Source organism: Xyrauchen texanus, chromosome 4, assembly GCF_025860055.1.
Source record: "Xyrauchen texanus isolate HMW12.3.18 chromosome 4, RBS_HiC_50CHRs, whole genome shotgun sequence".
NCBI lineage: Eukaryota > Metazoa > Chordata > Actinopteri > Cypriniformes > Catostomidae > Xyrauchen > Xyrauchen texanus.
Window position 1 is genome coordinate 18,421,547 of NC_068279.1, and position 10,116 is coordinate 18,431,662.

The following is a 10,116-nucleotide window of genomic DNA, read 5'->3' on the forward strand; positions in this document are numbered from 1 at the left end:
CACAGGAAAATTGAATGGGAGTTCATTTATGGGATTTAACTTTGTGATTTATTCACTTGTTCTTTTACATTTGACATATGAGCCTTTGGAAGCCCATAGAACAGCATGGTAAAAAGTTGTGAAATTTGGAACACTGATTGGGGTGGGTCTGAATAGTCTGCACAACATATTTGATGTCTACCACCCTTTGGTTTCTTCATATTCCTTTGTTATGGCAGCAATGTTTATTTATTTATTTATTTTTTACCCCTAAACGTGAAGTCAAGTAATTTTTATTTGTATAGCGCATTTCACAACACACATCTTTTCAAAGCAGCTTTACAGAAAACCATGCTTTAACTTAAAATTGAATTGCAATATCTATAAATTCTGAGAGTCATCATTGTGTAGTTTGATTTAAAATTATTTAAAATTGTGTATAAATATAAATCATTAAATAATAATTGTATTTAGAGCCTTAGAGCGACTGTGGCAAAGAACGCAGAACTCCATAAGATGTTTGTTAATGGAGAAAAATAACCTTGGGAGAAACCAGACTCTCTGTGGGGCCAGTTCCCCTCTGGCTAAACAACATGAATATAATGCCAATATTACTTGTGTATAGTGCAAGTCATGGTTTAAAATGATTAAACTAAGTAAGTGTTAAGGGTCAGTGTTTATACAAAGATTTTGTATGAACTGTAAGATTAATGACTAATGTCTTTAAAATCCATCTTGGATTAACTGCAGAAGTTCACATTCATGTCCTTTATCAGTTGGCTGATAAACGCTTTTGTTGGCAATTGATTGATAGTCTATGAATTCCATTTTAAGAGTGTCATCCATCATTAGACCAAGGTGATGCAGGCAGAGATCAGTGAGTTGTATCGCTGTTCAACCAGCAGGTTATTCCGGTGAGGTCCATCCTAAATCCAAGGTTCTAAATCTGTATAATTAAAACGGTCACATTGAATGAATAAATTCAATTTGAAACTGTATCCAAAACGCAGTGATTGGAATTGCACATTTGTTTAAAATAATTGTTGTGTTAACGAATTACTACAAATAATTTATTTTTCCTTGAGTCTATATAACAGTCATTTGTACACTTCAGTATTCTGTAAAACATTCAGTAAATAAAGCATGTTTCATACCAAGCACCGTTTAAAGACACGCGAGGAAAAAGGAAGAACTCTTTATTGACACTTGCGTTCATTAGGCTTGTTTGAGATGCGCCTTGCCTCGCCTGAAATGTAGGTGAGAGTAGGCGGCTGCAGTGAGGGGAGGAGTGAAAAAAGTGCAGGCAAGCCGGACACTTCCTGAATCTCGCTGTGTTGTGGACTGCAAACGTCAGCAATGGAAGAGATCGCGTTCGCGTTCTTTATCGCAGACGAAGTGGATGCAATTGAAATACCACTGTTTTTACACGAAGATGGTTATGATGAGGAGAATCACCGAAAGTGAACAGTGCTCATTACTTAAAATGCCTTACCTTGTTTCTGTTCTGCATTTCTCACTTGTTGCATTATATATGCTGCATATTTTTTATCTGTAAAAGGAATTTAAATCAATAAAATAAAATTAATTCCATCATCAAGCATCCAATTTTTTTTTTTTTTCTCCTCACCATTCTTTATTGTCTCAGCAATTTCTTTGCTTACTGTTAATGTTATTGCTCCCTGGGAGTCTGATAGTGTTAATAACACATTCTCCATCTTGCTACAATTGTTAACTTTGTGGGTGCCTCTTATAATCAAAGCCATAATGAGAAATGTTGAGCATACAGATGCTGTTTACATTGTTATCCCTAATTATGGGTTAAACATTTCAGAGTGGGATATGGCACAGCTGATTAACCTAATGATGTGTATCCTACTTAAGGGATAGTTTACCCAAAGAAAAAAAAATATTTGGGTGAACTATCCCCTTTTACATGAAAAATATTCTATATAAATATATTACACAATTGTTTGTCACCTTAATGTAAGTTTGAATTTCATGTTTAATGATTAGGAAAAGTGTGTACAGCAAATTATTATTCAAAAATAATATGAAACAAAAACACATTCTAAATTAAGAAATTAGCATGCATGTGTGGGTTTACTGCACTCCAGGAATAAGACATACCCAGATAAAGATATCAGATAAAAACACACAAACATGAGGCCTAATTGTAAAACCGTCACATTAGATGTATGTATGCATGTATTGATGGATTGACTAATTTATTTAATGGAATAATGTGGTACAAAAATGTCAATGTACAAAATTAACACAAGCATACAATACAATAAAGAGAAAATTACAACAAACAGGACTTAAAACCAAGAAAATAAAAATAAAAGGATAAATAAAGCACATGTACTAATAACTAATAAAGTACTATAGAAAAAGTAAATAGTATTAGGCTATAGGTAATGGACTTCTTAGAATTAAGGGAAAAAAATATCAGCTGACAATCGCAGCCAATGAGCATTAAGTTGTGTCGTCAGCAAGTCGTTTCCCATCATGCTTTTGATCAGCGCAGTCGGTGGAGAGCAACTGCGCGCGACTGCAGAATCCGACACGTGCGCCTTGCGCTCGCGAGTGTTTTTTGACATACGTCAGCATGAAATCAGAGCAAGGCGGACTGCTCTCGGACACATTTCTAACCGGCATGCATTACGCGCTGATCACCGGTGATCGGTTCTGCGCAGATTTTGCTCATCTCAAACAAGCCTATTGACAACTCCTGCGCGCGCAATACAAGATCTCGTTTGCGAGGACATGCTTAACAGCACGCGCAAGACAATTCCCCAAAGTCTCCAGCTCTATCTAATCTCATCTGCTGCTTTTGCTCACTCAAACACTCTTATGTTTGGCAGTCATGGGGTGGGCTTTGCTCTTTTGATTGTAAACTAAAATGTCATTGGTTACTTACCCTTTTCCGGAAGTCTGCTTTTTTATAATATTTTTTTTTTCTTGTATGAACATCAACAGAAAGGCAGTCATACCTGAAAGATTTACAAACAAAGACTGAGATCACAATTCAATGTACACAACACATTCTCCACAATATACCAGACAATAAATAATAAATTAATAAAAAGTCAATTAGTCAAATAAACAAAAATAAAAATAAAGTAGGAGATTTTTACATTACAAAACCAATCCTTCAACAAAGAATATGCATATTTTGATTTGAGACTTTTCATCCCACTCAATGTCTCTAAATACATTGAAAATTCCTCTTAAAAAGCAAGTAGCCTAATCGGGGAGGAATTTTGAAAAATGTACATTTGTGTATGTAAAATTTCAACAAAAGCAATAAATTATTAATAACATAAGACACCTTTTTATCCTTAATTAATAAACCAAATGTAACAAATTCCCATGAAATTATCAGTCTCGCTGGTATTTTTTTTTATTTATTTTTTGGCATCCAGCTAAATGCATCCTTCCAGAATGAATACACCAAATTACATTGAGATTACAATTCAATGTACACTTGTTTTTTCAGTCTTTGTATGTAAATCTTTCAGATATGACTGTATTTCTGTTGATGTTCATACAAGAATAAAATATATATATATATATATATATATATATATATATATATATATATATATATATATATATATATATATATATATTAAAGGGTAAGTAAACTATGACACTTTAGTTTACAATCAAAAGAGCAAAGCCCACCCCACGACTGCCAAAAATAAGAGTGTTTGAGTGAGCAAAAGGAGCAGATGAGATTAGATAGAGCTGAGACTTTGGGGAATTGTCTTGCGCGTGCCGTTAAGCATGTCCTCGCATGCGAGAAAAGTATCGCGCGCGCAGGAGTTGTCATGCGCGCGCGGGATCTTCCCGTTTCCTCCTAAGGCAATGAACTACTGTGCGCAAGTGTCAATAATGCGCGCGAGGGTTTAAAACGCGCGCGCGAGTTCTGCCTTTTTCCTCGCGTGGCTTTAATCTATCGCGCGTGCGAGCGTCAATGATGTGCGCGGATTAATGGCGTTGAAATGCCTTCATAGCCGTGAATCTGTCTGCGAGAGAGGGAGAGCAGTAAGGCTCGTCACCTGGGCTGTCATTAGCTTTAACACATTTGTCTTGTTATAGTGTTGGCAGAGGGAGACCTGAAAAGGCCGACGGACCAATCAGTACGGGAAGAGAGACAGCAGAGAGAGTTGGCTGCGTGTGTCCTTTACTACTAAACTGAACTCTCATTGACTCGTTGGTGTACCTATATATTTGGCCACTAAGAGCCCTTTTGTTTATGTTTTTATGACGCTGAAAGAGTAACAAAAAGTCTCGCTCTGACTGTTCCGCTGCCTCCTGACTCCTCCATTTGCCCCGAAAACACGAACATTGTTACAGCATGCATTTACCATTACATAATGCGTAAAGCTGTAACTCGAGTGGAAGAATGCGGCTACAAGATCTTATCAGGTCTTGAGCTAGTCCATGCATGCGTTTTGAAACTGATAATTGGTTGTGTTTACTGTCAAATAGTGTTTTTGCTGGACAAAAATATAAGCAGAGTATAACACTACATATGCTTAGAAGTTCCAAATGCAGTTATTTTTATAAGTGTTGCTCCAGTCTCAATACAGCAGATATCCCATCAAATATGTGATCATATATTCTAATAATAATAATAAAGCTCACATACATTGGGCCAACAAATTATTTTGCCCATTATTTTCCAAGATACAAATGATTTTGTCCAACTAGAATCCACAATCTTTCAAAATATAGTCTTGTAAGTCTGCACGAAGTTTCAAAAATCATGTAATTACATTGTGGCAATAGAGCATACAATGGTTACAAAACCCCTCATGTTAAGTACATTGTGTACGTCCGACTACTGTGTGTCCTAATTTGTTTCTTTATTTATGAAAACAGAACATTTTGGAATCTCCCATGTTTTTTTCTTTTTTTTTGCAAGAATCTCCTGAGACACCACATCTGATAGACTAAAGTGTAAACACTTGAATGTGTTTTAAACTTGTCCTTAACAGTGACAGCCAGGGCCGGAGTGGCTAATCGGGAGGGTCAGGGGAATTCCTGGTGGGCCGCTCAATGGTAGCACTTCCTGATAGGGTATATATTTTCAGGACACTGGCAGCACAGGTCCACAAATTGATTAATAAACTTTCAGTCATGTGTGTCGCATAACGGTCCACATCATCCAGTATTTAATTGATCAGAATTGTGTTCCTCATTATATTGTATGCAGTCTCAAACTTATTTTAAAATCTTACACCAAAACAAATGAGGAAGTGGTCTGGGAGAGACGAAACATTGGCTGTTGCACCATTACACTGACGCTCCACTTGACCGCGAGGGTAGGATCAAGGAAGCTCCAGCGAGAACAGAAACTTTTATAGCTGAATGGATGATTAATGACGTGCTTCAGGTAGTAGATAATTCTGTTCAATTCTAAGTTCAATAATGACAGTAGTCTCAAAATCTCAATCAGTTAATCTCTGAAATCCTAATTCCTAGCTGTGCAGAATGATAACAATATTCTTTACTGTCACAAAATAAAAGAATACTTAAAAGAACACAGATGCAACAGCATGACATGGTATGATAATAATGGGACTTTACAAAATGTCTAAAATACAAAGCACTGACATTTTAAATAGTGAGTCAGTAAATTTTGAACTATATATGTACAGTTACAATTCTATAGTGTTATTATTTGCCTAGGTAAAACTTGACATTACAATTCACATCTTTTTTTTACAACAGCTGCAATGAAGTCACTGTATTTTATGCAACAATACATCTACTATAGCCTACTAAAGATACTAAAAATACTTATGTCAAAGAGCTAAAACCTAAGTGATATAAACTTACATTTGTATATATTTTAATTGGGCATTTCAGGTAAATTTGAATATGACATTCATCATCAACTAATATGACATTACAATGTGTTATCAACGATTTCGTACCTCATTTTATGTTTAGAATTCACATGAGATCAGTAAAAGAAGCTGTTTTAACCACTTGATGATGATTTAAAGATATGTATAAAAATGCAGTAGATAATGAATAATTCATCATTTTTACATTTAGCATACATGGCTCTAATGTGCTAATGCGCTACATGCAGCTATAATATGCGCTGATTACACTGTTGTTGTCATTTATGATGACACTGATACTACTGCAAAGATGGGTCTATAAAAAGGTCTTAGTGGGCAGAATAAAGACAATAGAATGATAATGGCTTTCAGCTGCAGATGGCACATGAGTTAAGCAGCATATAAAACAACAAAGTGAATGGGCAAAAGGAGTAAATTTGATTTCTTTTGTAGACTAGACCTTTTATACAAACAAAAACAAAACATAGGATGACATTCTTGGAAAATGTCTCTATGCGAACGATCGTACAGATATAGGTAAATTTGCAGTTCGCTAATAAATCTGCACACCGATGTGTCCATGTTGACTGATCTTAACTCAAGGGGAATTATTCTGCCTCAAAGTAGTTGTAGCTCCAGTTCACACAGATGATGTTGACCGATGGAATTAATTAAGTGCCGGTACAAAGTTTTCCTGAAGGATTGCATGGGGAGATGTTACGAACCACCGAAATGCCTCGAAAACACCTTTGCCTGATTTTGTTCTAAATGAAAAACCCATTCATTCTTCGATTTCAAACAGATCCAGGGCCTTAACTGTGTTTGTTATCATGCAACACCTTTGTGCTGTGGGTTATTAATGTTTTTTTTTTTTTTTTTTTTACAGTAGTACTCTGTTTACTGACGTGTGAGCTGCAAGTGAAATCGCACAGAAGGACAGAGTGCTGGAGGAGGCAAGGCCAGTTTGGGACACATAAACCCATAACAGTCACTGCATGCTTTCTCTATTTCAGCAATTGAACAATAGCTTTGTTTGAGTATTCAGGAGAAGGCACAATAACTGCATTATTGTCTTTGACTTGACCTTGTGTTTATAGAAGCAAAGCAAGAATGCATTTCAGCGGGTGAGGAAATCACAGACTACAGTACAGGAGTCACCTTCCACTTTTTGGCTCATAAGCACCATATGTATGGCTTGACATCTTTATATGGCAGACTGACTGAAAACTCAAATGCTGAAGAAATGGAAGAGAAGGAATGATGACATTTATTTCATTCACTGGATAACCCAATCATGTCCAACAGTCGGACCACACAGATTCCTGCATGCTTAGTATTACCGAGTATGATACCACAACTGGAGCAGCAGGAACAAAAAAGTAAAGGAACACTTTTAAAGGTAATGTAGTGTATTTCAGCTCATAATATGGAGTACAAATATTGGAAATTCAATTTCATCTGGTTTTTATTATTATTTTTTATTATTAAATGATAGCAACATCTCCTTCTGTGCTCCATGGCAGAAAGAAAAACTTGTAATGACATGAGGTTGAATGAATGAAGACTGTAAACTAAGACTAAAACAACATAATTACAGTATCATGTGCATTTAACATAGTACTTCAAACAAAAACGAGCCAACGTACATTGATAAAGACATGACTAGCTGCTATCATGTATCATGACATGCATTCCTTCCTTGTGTGTTTTGTTGTAAGCAAAAACATTTTCCTGCCTTTAGTCTGAACCTCTTTACCTCTCATTTTAGTGTTTAGGCACACTGTGAAGGGAAATAGAATTACTATTGTGCCTATGGTACAGTACATCAAACTATTTGCTTTACTGTAACAACTATTTGGAAAAGCAACTTTAAATGAAAAAAAAAAAATATCAAAATTCTCTTAATTCTCCCAGATGTGTAAGACTTTCTTTCTTCTGCTGAACACAAATTAAGATTTTTAGAAGAATATTTCAGCTCTGTAGGTCCATAAAATGCAACTGAATGATGATCAGACTTGTAGCTCCAAATATTACATAAATAAAACATAGAAATAATCCATAAGACTCTATTGGTTAAATCCATATCTTCAGAAGCAATATAATATTTGTGGGTTAGAAAGAAAACTAACTGTTCTAAATCTCCACTTTCACTTTTACATCTGAAAGTCACATGTGGTGCCTGTTTAGTTTCACTTTCACATCTGAGATTTAGTGTAAAAAAGGACTTAGATATTGTTCTGTTTCTCACCCACACCTATTATATGGCTTCTGAATATATTAATTTAAACTGGAGTCATATGGATAATGGTTTTCATTATGTGATTTTTGGAGATACAAAGGTCTGATTCACCATTCACTTTCACTGTATGGAGCTACAGAGCTGAGATATTTTTCTAAAAATCTTTTTTTGTGTTCTGCTGAAGAAAGAAATTCATACACATCTGGGATGGCATGAGGGTGAGTAACCGATAAGAGAATTTTCAGTTTTGGGTGGATTATCCCTTTAAGCTCAATCGACAGCATTTGTGGCATAATGTTGATTACCATAAAAATGTATTTGCTTTTCTTTAAAAAAAGCAAAAATCGAGGTTACTGTGAGGCACTTACAATGTAAGTGAATGGGGCCAATTTTGGAGAGTTTAAAGGAAGAATTGTGAAGCTTATAATTGGGCCTGAGGAAAGGCTTCTGCTCCCCAGTCTCTGCCTTCCATGGCTCCGCCCTCAGAGACTTCTACGGCTCCGCCTGCCACGGTCAGCGAGCCAGAGCCCACGCCTGCCACGGTCAGCGAGCCAGAGCCCACGCCTGCCACGGTCAACGAGCCAGAGCCAGCACCTGTAGCCACTCCTGCCATGGCCAGCAAGCCAGAGCCCGCGCCTGCCACGGCCAGCGAGCCAGAACCCGCACCTGCCACGGCCAGCGTGCCAGAGCCCGCGCCTGCCATGGCCAGCGAGCCAGAGCCAGCGTCTGTAGCCTCGACCGTCCCAGAGCCAGCGTCTCCCGAGTCTTCCAGGGCTCCGTCTTCCAGGGCGCCGCCTCCCGAGCCTCCCAGGGCTCCGTCTTCCAGGGCTCCATCTTCCAGGGCTCCGCCTCCCGAGCCACCCAGGGCTCCGTCTTCCAGGCCTCCTGACCCGGTCCCTGTCCTGTGGCCTCCTCCCAGACCCCCTGACCCAGTCCCCGTACTGTGGCCTCCTCTCAGGCCCCCTGACCCAGTCCCCGTCCTGTGGCCGCCTCCCAGGCCCCCTGACCCAGTCCCCGTCCTGTGGCCGCCTCCCAGGCCCCCTTGGACTGCCTGTTTGCCCCTTGTGCACCCTTGGACTGCCTGTTTGCCCCTTGTGCCCCCTTGGAAAATTTGTTTTTGGAGTGGTGGTGGTGGGGTAGTGGTCTAAGCACATAACTGGTAATCTGATAATCAGAAGGACGTTGGTTCAAGCCCCACAGCCACCACCATTGTGTCCTTGAGCAAGGCACTTAACTCCAGGTTGCTCCAGGGGGATTGTCCCTGTAATAAGTGCACTGTAAGTCGCTTTGGATAAAAGCGTCTGCCAAATGCATAAATGTAAATGTAAATGTAAATGTTTTTGTTTTTCTTTTTGCTTTTTGGAGCGTCTGGAATCGGCTCCTTAAAGCGGGGGCTCCTGCCTCACTGTAACCCAGTTTTTTTAATTTTTTAAAGAAAGGTGGGGGAAGTCAAAATACATTTTTGTGGTAATCAACATTATACCACAAATATTATTGATTGAGCTTAACTTGTATTAAAGCCAGAACATTCCTTTAATGAAGTCTGTACTCCTTGCTTTAATCTTGTGGTCGTCTACAAGAAAAACAGACCAACCTTGCCACCCTGCTTAGAGCAAGAGTTTTAATTATTAACATCAATGCTTTCCACATAAACTGTAATTCCCCCTTGCCATTACAGCAAGACAGTATAGCTTTTATTATTGTGTATTGCTTTTCAATTAATACAATATTTACCCCTTTGAAGGTGTTGATGACTATACATGTGTTGTTTGTTGGATAAACAGCAAGCTGAACAACAGAAAAGTAAAAAAAAAAAGAAAATGGGCGTTTTTAAGGAGTTTAAGGAATAATTCACCAAATCTGAAACAATTAATCTGAAATAATTTACACATTCATATGTTGTTTCAAAACTGTATGATTTTGGCCACATCCATATTAATCTATTTTCATTATAAAACTCAGTTTCTTAAAGTTATTGTTTTCAAAGTAATAGACACAAGCTCTTTCCGGTGAGAAATTATGCCATTCTAGTATGGA